The sequence below is a fragment of the Meleagris gallopavo genome, chromosome 7, assembly GCF_905368555.1.
Source record: "Meleagris gallopavo chromosome 7, MGAL_WU_HG_1.1, whole genome shotgun sequence".
Classification (NCBI taxonomy): domain Eukaryota; kingdom Metazoa; phylum Chordata; class Aves; order Galliformes; family Phasianidae; genus Meleagris; species Meleagris gallopavo.
Window position 1 is genome coordinate 15,235,505 of NC_139410.1, and position 19,917 is coordinate 15,255,421.

Consider the following 19,917-nt stretch of genomic DNA (forward strand, 5'->3'; position numbering starts at 1 on the left):
AATGGGCGGCTGGGCGGGAGGGGCTGCGGTGGTTCGGCGCTCTCCCTCAGCGCGTGCGCGAGGCGGCATGGAGCGTTCTGGGCGTTCCGAATGAGGCGGTGCGTTTCCTCGCGTCGTTCTTGTCCCGGAGGTAATGCCTAAGGGCTGTGAGAGTGTCCTGCAGCCGTTTAGCTCACACCCGTGGCAAACGGGAGTGGGTTCAGGCTGAATACCTAAGCACGTGCGGGCAGCAGTGAGCTGCTCCGCGTTTTGTTCTCATGTTGGAGGCGATGCAGAGGGGGGGAAAAAAGCGCAAAAACGTCCCCTGTTGAGCCGTGCTCTCACGAGCTCTATCACAGCGCCGGGCTCTGAAATGAACTTCCTTCACGTGGAGAGATACACGCAATAGGTTTGGAAATGTTCTCATTACTGTGTACCGAAGTTGAAAGAAGCTTTCGGAGCATGGCTGTATTTTAAGCCGTGAGGAGAGGCGACTTCCTGCAAAGTAACCCTCCTGGGTGTCTCAGCAGCCCCTGCCTCATCTTTGTGCTATGGCTAAGCCCATCTGGTTCTTATCTTCCTTTCTTCTCCCCAGACCTATTGCACAGTTTAACTTTTTTTTTTTTCCCAAATAAAAATCTTAATATAGGTGTCGTTTATGTTGCTTGTTCTCTTGCCCTTGAATACCATGAAACAAACAACAGCACTGGCTGAATACGTGACATAAAATACTTGTTAATTATGAAGATTTTTGTTGCATTATTCTGGAACTGCCTCAATTTGAGGCATACCCGCATTAGTCTGGTTGCTGTTCATTTTGCACTTTGTGTCAGACAGGGAGCTGTTTGTTTTGCAGCTTGATCTGGTTGTACAGCCACAGGTAGATCACATCTGAATTCTACATTCATAATTGTCTTCCCCTACAGATAATCAATTAGTATGCAGTGGAGTCACTTTATTTATTGTGCTCGCTACGCTGGCATAAAAGACAAACTAAGAGATGCTTAGGGATGGAATACCACACCTTTGAAGGCAGCCTGAGAGAGCTGGGGCTTCTCAGGCTGGAGAAGAGAAGGCTGTGAGGTGACCTGATGGCGGCCTTTCATTATCTAAAGGAGAGCTACAGGAAAAAGGTGGCCAGACTCTTTAGCAGGGTCTGTGGTGATAGAATAAGGGGAAATGGTTTCAAGATTAAAAAGTGTTGATTTAGATTGGATATAAGGAAAAAGTCTTCTATATAAGGAAAAGTGAGTGTGGTGAGGGACTGGCACAGGTTGCTCAGAGTTGTGGGAGATGCCCTGTCCCAGCAGACTTCCAAGGCAAGGCTTGATTAGGCCCTGGGCAACCTGATGTGGCTCTGGTATCCCTGTTCATTGCAGGGGATCTGGGCTAGATGGCCTTTAAAGGTCACTTCCAACTCTAAGGATTCTATGATTCTGTGATTCTATGAGGGGGGTTGCACATTTTAAAAAGATTCACAGTTCCTTATGAAAATTATCCACAAGTATGAGGTCCTAGATGAAAAACTGTACTTTTGATTTCAGTCAGTCTTATGCTGGCAAAGCATTTTGGGGTTGGTTGTTACCCAGAAGAATATTGCTTCACATTTCAGATTGCACATTAATTCCTTAAGAGAAAATGTACCGTTTAATACACTTGTAACTATTCTGATTGATGTGGTGGCATCATTATAAGTAATTTCATATTATGTAGCAGATGCAGCACTGGTTATCCATGCAGATGATTAACATGCTTTTTTTTTTCCCTAGCAGTTTTTGCAAACGTACTTTCTTTGTAAGCCTAAGGAACAGTAGTTTGATCCTGCTTCAAAATATGTGGGAAAGATTTTTGAATGTTATCTATTTCTGTGGCTGAAATTCTGGTTTCTCTTGTCATTTTCATTTATTTGTTTATTTATTTTCACTTGTCTCTTACGTGGTTTTAAATTGTGGAGTGGATCTTTGAGTATAGAAATCTTACCCCCAAATTTGTCCAATGTTTCTTGTTTGTTTGTTTTTTAATACTGTTACACAGAGATTGGAAATGTGACTTTGAAAATGGCTGTGCTTTCTAATTTCCTGGATAGTAATGTTAATGGAATTCATTCACCAAACCAGTGCTGTTTTTCATACGCCTCTTAAATAGCAGAAACAAATGAGGTTATTATAAATTAATTGATAGTACTGTGGTGGTAGTTTTGCAAATGTAGCCGGTCTAAATGTATTTAAATTTCGTACATTGAAAAGGAGACAGCTGCTATTTTGATAAGAGGGCCTGAGTGCTGCATAGTAAAATATTCACATGAGTTTTGGAACAAAAATTTAACATTCAGTTCTTTTTTTCTGGGTTGGAGAAATATAGGGTATTTAAGCATGGATAGGTGTGACATCAACACTTGGCTATTCTACAAGCAGGGCAGCTCTTCCTATCTCCTTCAACTAGGAACAGTTGTTCTCATCTCTGCACTGGGTTTAAACTGCTGAACTGAAAAAGACAGTATGATATATTAATGTAAATTCTGATAACGTTTTAGCAGTTCTAGTCATCGCAGGCAGTAAGGTTACATGAATACTCTTTACTTAAGTAATTAAAAAATACATAGAACAAATAACTTGATTATTGACATTAGAATTAGTAGTCTGATTATGCTATGGTATTTGCTTTATTTCAGAAATTGTTAATAATTCTCTAAATACATATAAAAGTAGTCTATTTCCATACATTAATAATACTCCATATACACTCCAGAAACAGCAATTCTATAAGGCTTTTTCAACTCCAGGCTGTGCCAGCTCATGTGTCCAATGCCCCAAAGCTCTGGCAGTCCCTGGAGGACTTAGTAGCAGTGGTTTGAGATAGTCTGTCACCTTTCTCTTTACATTTTTTCGCATGGAAGTCACAGAATGCATGTAGATATGTAAGTTGCTTCAATTTAGTTTCCTATAGTTAATAAATGACAAAAGTGAGTTTGAAGTAATGTGTGGGTCTGTGACCTAGTTCGCCTGGAGCTAAAGCACACGTGTCTGCTATTCTGACAGAGCCTTCGTAATCTCTAGCAAACCATTGGGCAAATAACACCGAATTCTTGCAACTGAGCCCGTTAGACACCATCTGTCAGAGACCTTTGAACAATTTCACATGACTTGTATTCCTCAAGAGCTGCATCTCGGGGCTGTGATCCAGGAAATGAGAGAGATCAAAATAATCAGCAACTAGCTTGATTAAAAATACTTTTAAACTACTTTCTCTTTGTATATTTTCACTCAGGACCATGAGATTAATGCTTTCTGCAATAAAATATTTATTCACATAAATATTTCATATATGAGTCAGATATGTAATATGGAAAATAATCCTGCATTTTGGATTGATGTAGAAATTAATACAGTTTCTCAAACATCTTTTTCCCAGTTGTTTTGCCCTTCTTTGGGTCCTAATTAAATCTGAATGTGTTTAGACTCTCTGTTATTCCATAAACTGCTTTCCCTATTTGGTTTTGTCTCTATTTTTCTTAAAATTTGTTTTACATCTTCTGTCAAAAATTAGACAAGATGTGCACCTTTTGAATGATTACAAGGACCAACAAAACAATAAAATCTCTAAAAGTGAAGGAAAGATACCTTGTTTAGGTGCCATTTTAACATGGTTGGCTTTGTAATTTTGTACACATTCCTTTTGTATTTATTGTCTGAACCTTTGTAATTCTATTTCTAGCACAGTTATGCCCAAGGCACAGTGTAAGGGTGTCATGCTAAAGTGTCAGTGATCACATTTAAGAAGCTTACTTGTAGTAATGCATGCCTAACATAGTCTATGCTTCTTGATTTATATTAGGCTCTACGGTAAATTTAGGGCTCTCTTAAAAGCAACGTACTTTGTTTCTGCTAGATTATTATTATTATTTTTTTTTTTGTGAGCAAAAATATTTTCTTTAGATCAGACAGAAAGGTGCACTTGTATTGCTAGGGGGAAAATAGCATTTTTCAACAGTTTTGAGCCTATTGTAATAACCACAGCTGAAAACTTGAGGTAAAATGAAAATTAATACTCTGTGTTTGAGATGCTGATGTATCCTCACTCTGTGCTAAGATATATGTGAAAAATCATCATTGCATGCAAAAATGTAAGAAATACAAGCTTTCTAGAATGAATTTTAATGAGTTCATATTGTCTTTACAGGAGGAAAAAAATGAAGATTAAGAGAGAAAGAAACATGGAGGACACAGCAGGTAATATCTGCTGCTCTTGAGATCCAAATTCTTAAGAATGGCATGTAATTATTCTTGACCTTTGTGCTCATTCTTTGTTACTAACATTTGAAAAACACTTGTTATCAATAACTGTACTACTAGCTAAATGATTTTATTGGATATGTTTTATTAAGGGGAGGAGCTGCAGGTGAATCTCCTGCTTGCCTATGTAGCTGTGCAAGAGAGTAAGGCAGGGAAAATAAATCTTGTTCTTTCCTTGACTGCAATGCAGATCTAGCTCTGGGAGGGGTTTTCAGATCTGCATGGCTCAAGCACATGGTCAGCGTTCAGCCAATAGTTAGCCTTACATCTGGCAGTGGGTCTGCGTGGCTCAAAATGGCTTACTGTGCCTGCTGAACGTTAGGACGTCTAACTTCTTTTTCTAAATCGAATTTGCACACATTATTCGGACTGTGATTTATACATCAAATGTAGTGTTAACTGCTTATTTGGTATACGCAGTAGCTACCCGTACTTCTGTTTTGCCAAGGACTGTCGCTGACAGGTTCTTTTGGTTCATTTGTATGTTTGTTTTAATAACAGCTGCATAAGGGATTCCTTTCCTGCACTAATTCTCCCAGCTATGCTTAAGGTGCTAAGGCTGTGCTTGCTCATGGCATACAATATTTCAAACTGGTTACATGTTGTACTCCATTTTGAATTATTCTCCTGGAATTCAGATATTTGAAAAGACATTGAATTGATTTTTTTTTTTTAACCGTAATTTTCTGTTCTTGCAGAGAAACCTTTATTTTAATTTGAGATTTTTAGATTACTATAATGAAAGAATGTGTACAGTTCTCTGTGTATAGATGGCATGAAACATATGTGAATAATGTTAGGTCTTCCAAAAGCTGACCAAATAAATTTAAATTCCAGGGGATAATAGCACACATGCACAGGTTTGCATTTGGAACTCCAAGTCTTACCTATATTTTTAACAAAATTTCTAAAGTCTACGTGGTTATTTAAATGTGTTAATAAGAGGATGATAATATAAGTAGGTTATGCAAGAGATTTTAATGTATGGTTAACTAGCTAATACATAAAAAAAAAATATTCATTTTTAAGGCTGTAACTTTAAGTGATGTTGTGTAAGCAAAAGCAATTCACTTCCGTTTTAAATGGAATTGGAATTAATTCTAATTGCTGACATTTTGCTTCTGGAAGAAGGACGGACAACTGTTATTTGTAGAGTGTCATTTGACTTCCTCTGAAACCTATCACTTCTCTGGAAAGGTACTATAAACACTTAGCATCTTTCTAACATCAGCAACCACGATGCTGTTGTAGTTGTTAGCAGGTAACAGTCTATATTACCCAGATGTCAGGGGACTTGGTTACAATATCTTGTACCAGCTATAGTTAAATTGTAGTTTAGTTTTGTGGTGTTTAAGAGATTTAAAGAAACCATCTAACAATGTCTCCAAAGTGTACAAAAATTCTGGGTGAAGGATTTAGAGTTACGAAATCAGATTCTTATCTGATGCATGTTCCTTGGACTTTATATTGACTGAGGCTGAGGCCTACAACCTGAGCAGTCCAAAGTAACTTGTGGATGTTATCCGTTTTCATACGTGAGTGCCATTTCAGAGGTGGTGCTCAGAACCTGTAGATACATAGATCTATGCATTTCCCTTCTGGAATGAAGCTGAAGAAGTACTACCTTGATACTACTACATACTCTGTGATTTAGGAGTTAATGGGTTTATTCAGCAAAAAGGGCTGTACCATTTCAGACACTAGCTGTGGTTGTACCATGACATTTCCAATGGTGAAAGTTTGCTGTTGTAAATTTTGGTGTCTCTCAGTATACAATATTTTATTTAAAACTTAAGAAATACGCTTGTAGTTTAATTATGGATAACATGCAACTGGCTCTCTCTGTAGAACAATTCTGATGTTGCCATTTTATCTAAGAATTGAGTACTTGGTGACCTTCCTGTGCAGTCATGTGCTAACCCTCCAGTACACCTGTTGCTTTTATTCTCTCACTGTTTGGAAGTTGGCCATAGAAATAATTAAAGTTGCTTCTGTTCTGTAGTCCTCTGCTCAAACAGAGGGCTTTTCTGGTTGTTTGTTTCTTTTTAAAGCTTATCACCCTTCCAAGAGTTTAAGCAGACATGCAATTATACACTACATTCTAGTGGACAAGTGGACTTCTTTGTCAGGCCTGGAGCAGAACTGAGCTGAATTACTTCTCTGTGAAGGGTAAATAGGAAAAGGACTATTTAGTATTAAGTTCAGTTTCACTTGGAATGAGTATGTCCCTACCAGGTGCTAATGTCTGTTTGATAACTGTCTCAGTTTGTAACATCAGGAACCATGTTTCATTTTTGCCTACCTTACCTATATTACATTAGTATGCCAGAACAGCATACATTATTAAACACTATGTGAACACCACCTGTGCAGATGTCTCCTCAGACCTTGTTCAGGCCTTCCTGAGATTCTACAGTTCTTTCAAGAGCTCTGTGAATATTGCTGCTTCTGCTGAGGTTCTGCATAGGTCACAATTTAGGTAGGATGGTGAGGAAAGAGGAAGGCGTCCAGTCAAGTTTTGGATATCTCCAGAGAAGATCCACTGCCCCTCTGGGCAGCCTGTTCCAGTGCTCTGTAACTCACAAAGTCTAGAAGTTTTTTCTTACGTTCCTATGGAACTTTGTACATTCCAGTTTGTGTCTGTTGCCCCTTGTTCTGTCGCTGGGTGCTGCTGAGAAGAGCCTGGTCCCATCCACTTGGCTATTGTAGTTTTGATATTTATAAGCATTGATGATCCCCTCTCAGTTTTCTCTTCTCCAGGTTGAATAGTCCCTGAATACCTTACCTTTCTTTTTAATTTATTCTTTTGATTCGCTGTTCTTCTTAATAATTATGTATAGCAGAGGAAAATCTGTTAACAAAAATATATATGTATATAAAAAGAATGGGCTTCATGAATTTAATAGGGGGATATCACAGAAAGAAACAAACCTCTCTGTTTTCTTCCCATATGAGTGCTTGATGAATTTCAGACTCCAGACTTTATTACAATTGTATTTACAACTGATAATAATTCAAGTGAAATTAGTCAATTTAGAGCACATGACATAAGAATAACATCAGAATAAGCTCTCTGAGTCCATATACACTATATCAACTATATTTAAATACGCAACAACTTTTCCACAAAAGCTCACATCTGCTACACCAGTTTCAGAGCAACATTTTTCCACCGTCTGAGGGTGTTTTATTTCCAAGTTTTCTTTTGGAGCTCTCAATAGATGTTTTCTATTATCATTATTTTTTTTTTTAACTCATGGATGAGCTGCAACCCAGTTCTTTTTGCAGCTTCCTTTTATTTCCAATTTTTGATTGTATCTTCAATTTTTATTACTGTGCTCTTTATCTTGGCTTTTTTATAATGTTTTCAAAAGTTGTATTAAGTTGATGATAGTTTTATTTTTGTACTTACTACGTGTATTTTTCTTCATTTTATACTTTAGATTTTAAAATCAGATTGTCAACATAGCTCTGAGTAAGTTTAATTAGATGTTGAAGACTAGTAAGTATAACAAATACGTTTTACTTGCAATACCAATCAGTATTTTGCTCTGCAGTCTGTTTCTGGAACTTTAATAATTGCATGTAGATTTATGATCTTTGCAAAGCATTCTGTTCCCATTAGTTCTTGGTAGAGGAGAAGTCCTTTCCAAAACTGACTGGATGACTAAGATCCACATTCCCATTGAATAGTTGATCTAAGCTGAAATTTCCAATTCCATAATCATCATGATAGTATTTTAATGTATCAATTCCATTGCAAAATTAAATATTCTCAGCCATAAATTCAGTCCTCTTTGTTGAGATTATCTATTAATTCAAAAAGTGACAAAAATTAGTTGATGTCATGTTTTTTTTACATTACATTCCTAAATCCTATAATGTTTCACTTCATTTTAACAGCGACTTAATGGACTTGCAAGTTGTTAAGAGCACCGTTTGTCTTTTACTAATAAGGGTGATGGTAAATGCTAGTCTGTCAATTTACGTATGGTGTATAATATTTAAAGGCATTTCCTCATACCTAGATTAAATAATTAAATAGATTGATCTTATTTGTTTTGGCAAACATTGTGGGTATGCTAGATCTGTACTGTGCTACACCTTTTCTCTATTTCTTTGGGAAGAGTCAGGTTTGGGAATATCGAGCCCCAAACCCTTTTGCAAAGTAAAGGGAAGAATTAAGTACTTTTGACTCCATGACAGTATTTGAAAGAATGTTAGTATCTTGAGTATAAACTTTTGCACTTGTAGTACTAAAGCTCTCATCTAACTTAGAAGCTGGTTAGATCTGAAGTTGTGAGATAGGTCAATTACTGGACTTTATAAATACACTGGCACTGAAGAAAGGTTTTCTAAATTCCTGAAAAGGGGGCAAACCTGGCTGAGGTTAAACGCAACACATTTGTCAAGTGAACTTTGGATGGTGACATATACGTTAGTTTTATTCCCAGACAGCTTTGTATACAATTTAAAGCAGTGAGAATTACTGGTATTACGAAGCCTGGTCTAGCACTGTGAATTACTTTTTTTTTTTTTTTTTTTTTTGTCTTCTTCACCATTCCACATATAAATACTGAGAAGCTTGGCATAAAGAACGCAGCCTGAGGCATACCCCATAAAACATACAATGCAATTAAATGAGCAATTTCTACTGGAAATAAAATGGGTATGTTGAGTGGAATATGAATTAAGCCAAGCAGGAACAGAGTCAGACAACCTTTGATAGTACTCCAGGCTCTTCAAAAGAACCCCCAGGGTCAGCGGTGCCAAATGCAGCTGACGGGTCAAGGCCGATCAGTAAAGAAAGATAACTGCAGTTTGCAATGAAAAGCAGGTCATTCCAAATTTTGATTAATGCAGTCTCAGTGCTGTGGTGTCCACTTGAGTGGCTTAGCAAAATAAAGACAGATAGCAGTGGATTAACTCTAACAGTTTATTATTCTGCAGCCATTACAAGCTTCTTTGCTGCATTCACTAGTTTTTCTCCAATTTATGATCCTCCATCTCGCATTGCCGTCTGTCCTGACTTTTGCAGAACTGACTCAGTTGCGAGGGCTGCCTTGTGGACCATGTGCAGGACTACCAAACTGACCTCAAAATAACTTTGGAACAGGGCAAGTCCACGGTGTTCTTGTTGTTACAACTAGTTGATGTTGTCGATGCGTTTATTCTGTGGAGCACACAGCAGAAAGGTGTCCTCTCCCATGGCTGTGTGAAAAGAGAAGAGGCAACTAATGGGATGTTTATTGATAGTCTTTGTCACACCAAGCAAAGACTCAAAGCCTTTTGTTGTGAAGTGAACTTTGCAAATGTCACTTGCCAGCAGCAGGGATCTGATAGATCTAGGTACAGCAAAGAGGCCTACTGTCACCTAAACTTTGCTCTTACAAAAGAACCACGTGATCCCAATCTGTGTTCCTTAGATTTTAGGCATTTTCTGAAGTAGAAGAGAGAAGAGTATGGTGTCAGTTATTCCATTCTGTTCTAAAGTAAGATTAGCCAAGAAGCCTTCAGATGCACACTGGCCAATGTGGGATTGAAGTAATGCTTTACAAAACAAAAAATGCCGATATCAGCGAAGGATAAAATTTACTAACAAATATGAAGCTACTCCAAGAGATTTAAAATACAAATCAGTTTGTTGTTTTTTTTTTATTCCTACATAACTGTGAGTAGCTTTTATTCTGTGGATTTTCTGTTGTTGTTTGTTTTGTGGGTAAAGAAGAAAACTATCTAACAGGAATGGGTAGAGAGCTATCAGCTAGATATTTAGAGAATCAACTGCAGCAGTATTTGTGTCGCCACTGTTCAGAATGTGCCTGATAATCTCTCTGGTTGTATGGAAGATTACAAAAAAAAAAGGTGTAACTTTATGAGCTATGCTGTTTAATGTTGCCAGTGCCAGAACAGCAGGGTTTTCTTGAGGTAATTGCCTTTGTGGACATAGAAATCTTGTTTCTGTGTCCCAGCTTTCACTGTGGCTTTAGTTGAATAGCTGCAGAGAATCTACCTTGTGATAGGAGAAAACTTTATTTTTATGGTGGATTTTCTTACACAATAGAAGTGTTTCAGTGTCTATTCATACCACAGCTGACAGATCAGCCACAAATATGATGTATTTGTACAGCAGCAGTGCGTTGCTGTTGGTATTATGTGAGCATTTATGGGTTTATTTCTGCAGCGTGTAAATAAATATAAAATTCATAGACAGTTGGAAACAGTTTAGTCTCTTCTAAGGCCGAGCAGCAGATGACTTGCTAACTCCTGTGTTGTGAACTTTGTGCATCTCTGCATTTGGGGTGCGTGTGCCATGCGTGTGTCAGATCAGTCCGTAGGGACCACCTTGGAAGAGTCAGAGTAGAACACAGCAATGCAGTCTGTTGCAATGTCAGGGCCGCAGCTGCGGGGGAATGGAAACCTCATACTTGCTTCCTATGGCATCTGTGTCGTGCCAGCAGTCTGATCTGAGAGAAGGAAGCTGGTAAAGGCAGACTGTATGCTATTTATTAGCTGGTGGAGTTGAGCAGTTTCTCTAGGGAAAAACCTGAGATGTCCTCTGAGTTTATTCAGGATTAAAAATCCCAGTGAGGTAGGCACTTTATTGGGGTCCATCCCCTTCATAATCCAACATATTGACCTCTGTGTCATCACTGACCTCCCTACCAAGAACAGAAATATCAGATCTTCCATCTGTGCACAGTACTGTTTATTTTTAGTTAATAAAAGCAAGCCCCGAGTCTGTTAACTATTATCCATTTTCCTTTGCAGAGGATATATCTTACCAGTCATCACTTAGAATATCGCTTTCAGACTCATTTTAGTTTATAGCTCTAAATATTCCTCATTTGCTTTGAATAATTGTTTTCTGTTGAAAATTATGTAGTTGGCTTGTTAATTAGTAAGATATAAACGGGATGCATCACTACATTTGTAAAGCTGTGGTGCCAGCTAGTGGTGAGAGATGACAGAATCTCCAGCTTGACATTTCTGTAAGCATACAGTATATTTTTATCTGCATCATGATAATGTGACATTAAATTTTATTTCTCAGTTACCACTACTTTGTGACAAAAAAAAAAAAAAAAAAAAAAAGCAAAATAAAACCAGCAGCTGCTATCCTTTTCTAGTGGGATTTTAATTGGGTATTGTTTATTTGAAACCTTCCTGCCATTAGTGATGGAATAATTACATCATTCATCACATTGTTTGCCAGTAAAGTTTCTTAGTCTATAATTTCTCATTTGTGAGCATCAGTTCTTATGTGTTATGGACCTGCAGGTGCTGCTTTACCTTGCTAGAATCCTGATTAGAAAACAAACATACATGCAGTAAGGGTCTAGCTGTAAGCAGCAAAAAGATGCTTAGGCAGTCCCTGCAATTGATTCACTTGAAAACACCAAGGAGAGCTCCAGTGTGACCAATACAGGCTAAAACTCTTCATTGATTATACTTACTTGTAACTGATGCAGCTCATTAAGGTGAAAGTCCTATGTCATTAACATGTAAAGAAAGTTCAAACAATTCATTTTTCTGTATTTAAATGAGCTCACAACACACAAAAGGAAAAAAAGCAAGCCTTAAGAATGTTTGTAGAGAAATTGAAAATACATATATATTTTTAATGTTTTTTTGAACAAAGATCATTGACAGGTCATCCTTCCTAGTTTAATTAAGTGAGATTGTGGAAGGTTCTTGAATGCTAATAAATAAAACACAAAGATGAAGCATTTCTTTCATTAAATAGTGGAAGCTGTTTATTACTATTACTTACTGCTAAAATCAATTATTATTACTAATACTCTACAAGTAATTTATAACTGAAGGCACACTGAAGGTTGTAAAGCAGAACTTTTCTTTTTAAGTGTCAGACATAGCCATGAAGGTCAGCTATTGTGAATAAGGACACCTCAGATGAACACAGCTGAACACACTTGTAATAATGTTTGTGAAGACAGACCTAGCGTTAGTGACAGCTGCAAGCAGTAAGCAGAGCTGTCACAGCCTCACCTTCTCTAAATTGTGTCCCTACAGTGGTGTGAAAATACAGCATTGTATTCAACCGAGGGATCTGAAGAAAACAGAATGATTTTTGTAGCAGATTTAATCAACTGATGTAAGCGTGTAGGAAATTTATTTTAAGTATGCAGAACTATTAACCAAGGCAGGGAATAGTCTTCTGTTATTAAAATAGTCTCCTAATAGACTTGAAAGGATCTCAGGGAGCCACTGTGAATGTCTGTTTGCTTGTATGTAGTCAGTTGAAATATACTGTCACAATTTCATTATACTCTTCTTTTTGGCCCATGTTCCATAGACAGTGTGTTTCTGACTGGTGTGCACTTTTTTTTAATGCACATACCTAATTTTTTACTTAAATGTAAAGCCTAGATTTGGGGTGTTCTGTAGGTTGGCATAGCCTCTTGGGAACTACAGAACTGTTGATTCCATAAGGTTTTAGTTCTTCAGAGAACTTATCATGAGTTGTCCAGTTGGGATAGTTCTCGTGTAGTAGATGTGCACTTTGATACCTCTGTAACATAGAGACCAACAAGGAGCATTTTCCAGCTTCTCTTTTTTTTTTTTTTTTTACTTTTGGTGCTTTACATTAGATAATTATCCATAAATGTTGTATTATTATGTAATTAGAGTGCCATATTTATGTTGCAATTTCTTTCTTTTATTTAAAGCTAATTCCACTGTCATTGAAAACAGGAACTTACTCATATTTTTACTAATCTCTTCATGTCCGATGACAATAATTCCATCAGCACTGAGGTTAATTATTCAAGATATTTGACCTCCAAACAAAATAATGTGGAGTTCAGAAATCTGAACACAGTGACCAATATTTGTAATGTTGAAGTGTCCGTTTGAATTGTTCCATACGAACCATTTTTAAAGGTCTTTAAAAGTTTGTTTCTTTACGCTTACTTACTGGATTAACAATAATTTTTCCAGTTTAGTTTCTTTGCTTCTGTGGAACGTTTTGTTATAATAGCCCTAAGATAGTATATTTCCACAGTACTCTAAATGATGGAGCCTTTTGCATCTCATAAACCCCTGAAGTTTATGAATGCATATGTGAAAAATGCTGTGCAATAGGTTAAACTCAGTGTACTTAGAAATTCCAGATTTTTAGCATAAATTTTGATTAAAGAAAAAAAAGTCCAAATGAAGTTCCTTTACATATGCTGGTTTCTTGATGTCTACCCAAGTTCTGTTGAGGCTGAATTTGTTACCACAGTTGATGAACAGGAAAAAAGATTGGTAGAAATTCTGATCTCAAAAGATGTGTGTTTAGAAGGCCTCATGGCAAAAATGCTTCCCCTTTTACAAAAAGACACCAAATTTGAGTACCCAACGGCTGAGCTGTCTTCCCTTCCCTGGGTGTGCTGTTACTGGAGCCTGCATGGATCTGTTTGTCAGAACGTGCAGCTGCCCAGAAGCTGTAACAGGGAGCTGTTATTTTAGCTGACAGAGCTCCTAGTGAACCTCAGCAAAGAGTGACTTCACTTGTCTCCTGTTCACTGCCTCGCTTTTCTCCAAAAGTCAAGTCCTGAACTATTGGACCCTAGGTACGCTTTGGAATGTAACCAGTCTGTAACCCTGTTTTACACAATTTACAAATATAACAAGTTTAAATTAATGCTGGTTGCAACAGGTCCACCCAAACAGTGTCTCATATGTAGTTATAGCAGAAATGCTAAGTCAGGACTTGAGCCAGTAATTGAGCACCTGGTGGGAAGGCAGGGCCAGCCCAGGGGAGCTCAGCTGCATGCAATGCCCCTGAGTGAGTGGAAGGGGTGGAGCCAGGCTCTGCCCTCATTTAATGGTTGGCAGTGGAGCTGAGGAGATCTTGCTTGAGATCCCTGTGTGCATGAGGCCTTCCGAAGGTAAGCAGGTTTTTTTTTTTTTCTTTCTTTCTCTCTTTGTTTTTATGTTTATGGCTGCTGTATTTGTGCTTGTCCTCACTTTCTGTAGCCTAGGACTTTGCCACCCTGCTATTATTGCTGTGCTTTCTGTTGCGTTACAGTGCTAGAATAGTTTACCATATCTTTTAGATGTTCTCAGTATCTGAGAATAGTACATCTCAATAATAATACAAATAATATGATCTAGTGGATTCCACTGTGTTTTTAATGGCAATTTGTAAAACCTTCAATTCAGTGTTGCTCTTATGTTGCAAAATGTGGAAGTCATTGATGTGGCACTTCTCATCTTACCTTTTTTCATATTATTTGACACTCCTAGAAAATAATTTTGTCATTGTCTTTAGAAGCGGAGCACTCACAGCAGATGTGTTTCATGCTTAGCTTTGCAGCAGAGCCACCAGAGGGAGCATACACTACAGTCTTTTGTGGTACAGATTTTGGGCATTTTTCCCCTATTTTTGCAGAGATTGTATTTTCATTTAGTAGTTATACTTATGATACGTGATCAAATATTTGTGCTATGGAACTGCAGTAACTGTGGTGAAAAGCTGAGCTGGCTGTTGTTTTACAATTACAAAATTAACTTTGATTTTGCCAAGTCTTACATTCGTTGCTGTGTGTAATACGAGTAATTTCTTCTTGGACTCTGGAGGGGAGACACTTCCCTCCAAAAAATCCTCTTGCTTTATACCCAAGAATACACTGTTTTCTTTAAAGCCTCATAAATTTAAGGGCAGGTTAAAATGACCACACATACTTGCAAGACCATTCCCTCCATCAATAATGGTACACATTGTGTGGAGTTCACCTGTGTTAAGTAGGTTTGGAGAGACAGTTTCAGTTTTAGTTGGTATTTGAAGACACGTTTTCAATGTATGCAAAGTATATTGTGTGAAAACTTGAGTTTTTGGCTACGCAGATCCTAAAATGCGAAATAGCTCTGAAATCATTCTCTCATTCCCTGTTGCTGTGTTTTGGACCTGCTCCCAGAGTTGACAGCACTTCTACTAGAGATGTCAGACTAGAAAGATGGTTTTTGTTTGTTTATTTACTTATTTTGTACAAACTTGTGTGTTTAAACAATAAAGTGAATTATGCATTCATTTTGAAAATTATGGTGTTTGTGTCATAATTTAAACTTTACTTAAATACTTTTTTTGTATTTAGCATTATTACACTATGTTCTTGGTTAAGCTGGGCAGGGTTGATTATCATTAAAGTGTTATTTATTTCTATTTTATTAAGCCCCTTTTTACATTCATGTTACAGGTTAATTTATACTTTTATTTCATGCACTACTTGGCTTTACTGATTAATATGCCCCATGGCATTCAATAAAGCCAGGCAGTGGAGGAAATAAGAGTGGTATTAATTTCTAACATTGCTATAAATTTGCCTTAATAAAACTAGCTCAATAACACTGCGGTAGTAATACAATGGATGCTTCCAAATTGTTAGCAGAGACACAACTGAAAGAACATCACCTTTTTTTTTTCTCCCCTTGAATTTAAGAATGCTGGGCTGTCTTTTTACTGGTGTTCAAGTCAGGACTACCTGTTAAAATGCTCAGTGCTCCTCCTGCACAGTGTTCTAAAAAGCAGTGTGCTTAAAGGGAAGAGATTATTTTCCTAGGCAATCTGTTCAATTGGAGACAGATACACCCTTTGGATTATTTAATCCTTTCAAATGTTTTGTGGAATGTCATGATCACTGTTACTTAACAAGCTGCTTAAAAATGGTTCTTGACATATCAAAGAAAAAAGAGAAAATTCTGGGCTGTACAGGCAAACAAGAAAAATTAGAGTAATGGATTTTCTCCTACAAAAGGTAGAGTTGCTGAATGTTAGCTTTGGGTCTTCAAACTATTCATTACTGTGGTAATATTTTTTGCTGTATTGTCATTATTAACAATGACAGCTATATTTTCTTCGGGTCTGGACTGTGAATTTTTTTTGTGAAATGAAATTCTTAGGAAAGACCTAGCTATGGCATTCACTCATTTATTCATAACAGCATTCCTTTCTTGCTCAAACTTACGTTGGCTTAACTGAATATTTTTCTTAGTAAGAGTTTTATTTGACCTCAGTGCAGAGTGAAAGCATGACAAAGAAAGTCAGCATACAAAAATCTGAACAAAAGTGTATTCCAGCCAAATCCTCAGAACTTGATCTTGGAAGGTGCATAGAAAAGCCCTTAATTGCTCCTGAAGCCAGTGGGATATGAGCCTTCTCTGCACTTTGCTGGGTCAGACCTTCATAAATCACTCAGCACATTTTACAGGGAATCACCTATGGGGTGAAAGGCAGCAAATGTTTAAAAGGATTAATATAAACATTATATATCAAATGGAACTTATTTTTACATTCAGGCAGCTATGAAAATAATACTGTCATTTTGATAAGTGTATTGGTTAGTTAAAATCAGATAGTCAGCAGACTATATTCTGTCATTTCATTTCCCTAAATAAATATATACATATATGTAGTCCATAAGCTGAGGATCTACCAATACAGATTTGAATTTTAGGCTTTATGAATAATCTTTAGTTAATTTATTTTTCTAAATAGTTACTAAACCTGTAAAGAGAAGTATTATTACCTTATTTACTGTGAAACTCATGTATGTCCAGACGTACCATTTAATTTGCTTATATGGTGATGGTGGAATTTAATTATGGCAAATGACTTCATCTGAGCATTCTGTAATCTTTTAATTGTAAAGCCACAGAAGTTACAAATGGAAGTGATCTTTTCACATGTGTTGGGTGCAGGCAGTTTGGGTCTATGCAATGTGTGGTGTTTTATCTGGGCTGCTTCCCTCTCTGTTTCATTTTATCCACTGTTTTCTCTGGAGAGTGTATCGTTCCTAACTGAAAACTAAATGTCTTCCTGGATTGTGCTTTAACCAGGATATTAGCCAACCATGGGAACAGTGACATTTACAGTGATGTTAGATATGATGTTTTAAATGGAGATATAATCTGTTGTTCTTTGGGGGTATTTGCCAAGTGCTGTGTCAAGCTGGGTAGCTCACTCTAGAATCGTACTTCAAGGGAAGCTCCTGTGTGCTGCTGGATGAGAGGAAATGTGGTTGGCTAAGCAGACCATCAGTAAGATTGTTTGGCACTTACCTAATTTGCCAGAAACGCTGCAAATCTTCACCGCATATCAGAATTGGTGGAGATATGCAGTCAGTGCTTTCCATCCCTCATTGGTGGCTGTAAAAGTTTGGGCTGCTCATTAGCTCCCTGGCTACGGCTGTTGGCCTTGCATGTAGGGCGTATGTGGAAGGTATTCAAAGCATTTTATTCCTAGCTGTGTGTATAAGAAGTAGATGTGATCAGAAGGGAAAACTCACAAGAGTAATTTCTAGTGTTTAACCACCGACGCAAAGCTATCTATCTGTTTTCTTCTGGTATCATTACAGCCAAGTAGCGTAAGCTGCAGCGCTTGCAAAACAGAAAAATGCATATTTGGGCTGTGAGGCATAGCGCTTACAGCATGAAGAGGTATTTTGTTTTCTTTTTAACACTATGAGAGCCACGGGCAGAATGTGTAAGAATGCCTCAGCAGCCGCGTACTGCAAATAAAGCAGGCAGGGTTAAAGCAGTGCTTTTCCCTTTGAGAGACTTTTAAAAAGCAGTCCGTTTTAAAGGGATGTCTGTAAATGAAGGGATTTAATGGAGGAAGGGTAAAGAACTGCCATCCCCTTCGTTATGCTGCATGTATCGAAACAAGGACGTTCGTTTCTGCTTCGACATTTCTCCAAGGCTCATTTATTGATAGGGACAGAATTCATACTTTGGTTTCCTTTGCTCTCCCCCTGCCCCTCACCCAACGCACTTTTATGGAGCGCGGAGAATTCTCTGCTTTCTGTGGAAGGAAATTCTCACTGATTTGCTGTTCTGCGTCTCTGCAATGTTTCCCTCCCCGCTGAATTATGGAATTAAAAGGTGCTGCTTTTATTTACTGCTTGGCAATACGTATTACATATTTTTGCAGTTGGTTCTTTACAGCACAGTCCTGGAAGAGGAACTGTGGTCTAAGCATTGTTGTTCAGTTGGGTGTTTCCAGCCATGCGTTCAGGTGACTTTTGTTTCAGTGGGAATAGATCACCATTAGGGTGACGTTTTCTGGGACCTAGAACCTGAATTTCAAAACAGAGGTAGCCGAGCCCCTGCCTGTGCTGACAGGACTAGTCCAAGTTAAACGCAAGAATGAGGCGAGCATAATTAGGATTATTAAAACGCTTTCTGGACACCTGAGGCAAAAATAGATGTAACGACACAAGTACAATAAGTACAATACCGCGTCTGAGGTGTTTGAAAGACAGCTAACGTATTCCATTGCTAATACTTCGAAAGGCGTCTTTCTTTAGGCCCTCCAGCACGCAGTACATTAGGCACCGAGCCGCACTCCGGCGGCCTCCATTTGCCGCGCGGGCACCGCCGGCGGGAGAGCGCCGTTCCCCGGCCGCCGCTGTCCGGGGGCGGAGCCGCCTCCGACAGCCGCAGCGCCGCTCCCGCCCCGCAGCCGCCAGGTGGCGCCGCGCCCCCGTCCCGCCCCCGGCACTGTGCGAGGCCGCTGCTGGCGCGCCGAGCGCTGCTGCTGGAGCCGTCAGTGTGATTGATGCGGGAATGTTCCTGCCGAGATAAAATATGCAATAAACTTAGCGTTACTCGGCACAATTCTTATCGGATGATCGTTTGCTAGCGGTCATCGTGGGATCGCTGTACTGAGAACTGTATCTCCGTCCGTTCGTTCTGCGCCTTACAGCCTTCGTTCAGCAACAACACGCTGAATGTATTGGATCTCGGCGGTGTGTCACTGCCTTTGGAACAGAAATTATCTGCAAATAGTCGCAGCCTTACTAAGGAGATAAGAAAAAAAAAAAAAAGGCAGTGATAGGGCTGTACGTGAAGTGAGAGGTTTGCATGTAGCTGAAATGTTTCCTTCTTTGCTTTTGCATATTTAAGATCTTGTATGCAAGGCAGGTGTGGAGAGATGCGCTGCCCTGTGTTCTGTTGGTAAGAGCCCAGCTGATAGTTTTGGCAGGGGTGCTGTTTTAAATGCAATCCTGAACACAGCAGATATGGAGATGAGCTTGGGAATGCGTGCATCCATCTGGAGTTCATGGAAACACTTTCATGCGTGGGCTGGAGATGTGGATATGTAAAAGTGAACTCCATCTTTGTTCCTATCGTATCACCACTGCTACTTAGGAGATAACGGTTATGATAATAACAGTGATAGTAATAAGTAGTGTGGAGGGCAGAGGAAAGAATTCTGCTGCTAGTGAAAAGCATCAGACGTTTTGGACTACCCTCTTAATCCATGTAACCCACAGAAATAAGCTGTATATTTAAATTTCAAGCTGAACAAGCACGTTCATTTTCTCTTGCATTTTGAGCAGATGAAGGGCTTTTAGCAAACCTTTCAAGCCTCTTGAGTAGAAGGCTACTTGGAAAATCCTAAGGGAATGTAGGCGTCGTTTGGTTCAGCTCAGCCCAGGTACAGAGTCTGGCTGCACGGTTCAGGCATCCACTGGTATTTGCAAAAATATGGCCTTTTTAATAAAAAATCAATGGGCCTCATTTTATTAGGTCTTCCTGAAATTGATGCTGGGTAGCCACACCATTTCTTTGTATTTAATTAAACTTTTTTTTGTGAAATAAAACTGTCATGTCCAGATGTATTTATGTGCGTATATAT

General features: G+C 38.4%; 1 long non-coding RNA gene across 6 annotated transcripts in view; it reads left to right on the plus strand.

The window, feature by feature from the left end:
- The window catches only part of LOC109368526 (uncharacterized), a 379,404-nt gene continuing 359,487 nt past the window's right edge, over positions 1 to 19,917 (plus strand). For 4 of the 6 annotated variants that reach the window (XR_014884414.1, XR_014884408.1, XR_014884410.1 and 1 more), the window contains exons 1-2: positions 1 to 130; positions 4,159 to 4,208. This is a non-coding gene — a long non-coding RNA (uncharacterized LOC109368526). Of the gene's footprint in view, positions 389 to 4,158; positions 4,209 to 19,917 lie in introns of all 6 variants that reach the window. The other 2 variants (XR_014884411.1, XR_014884412.1) reach the window with 2 other exon arrangements.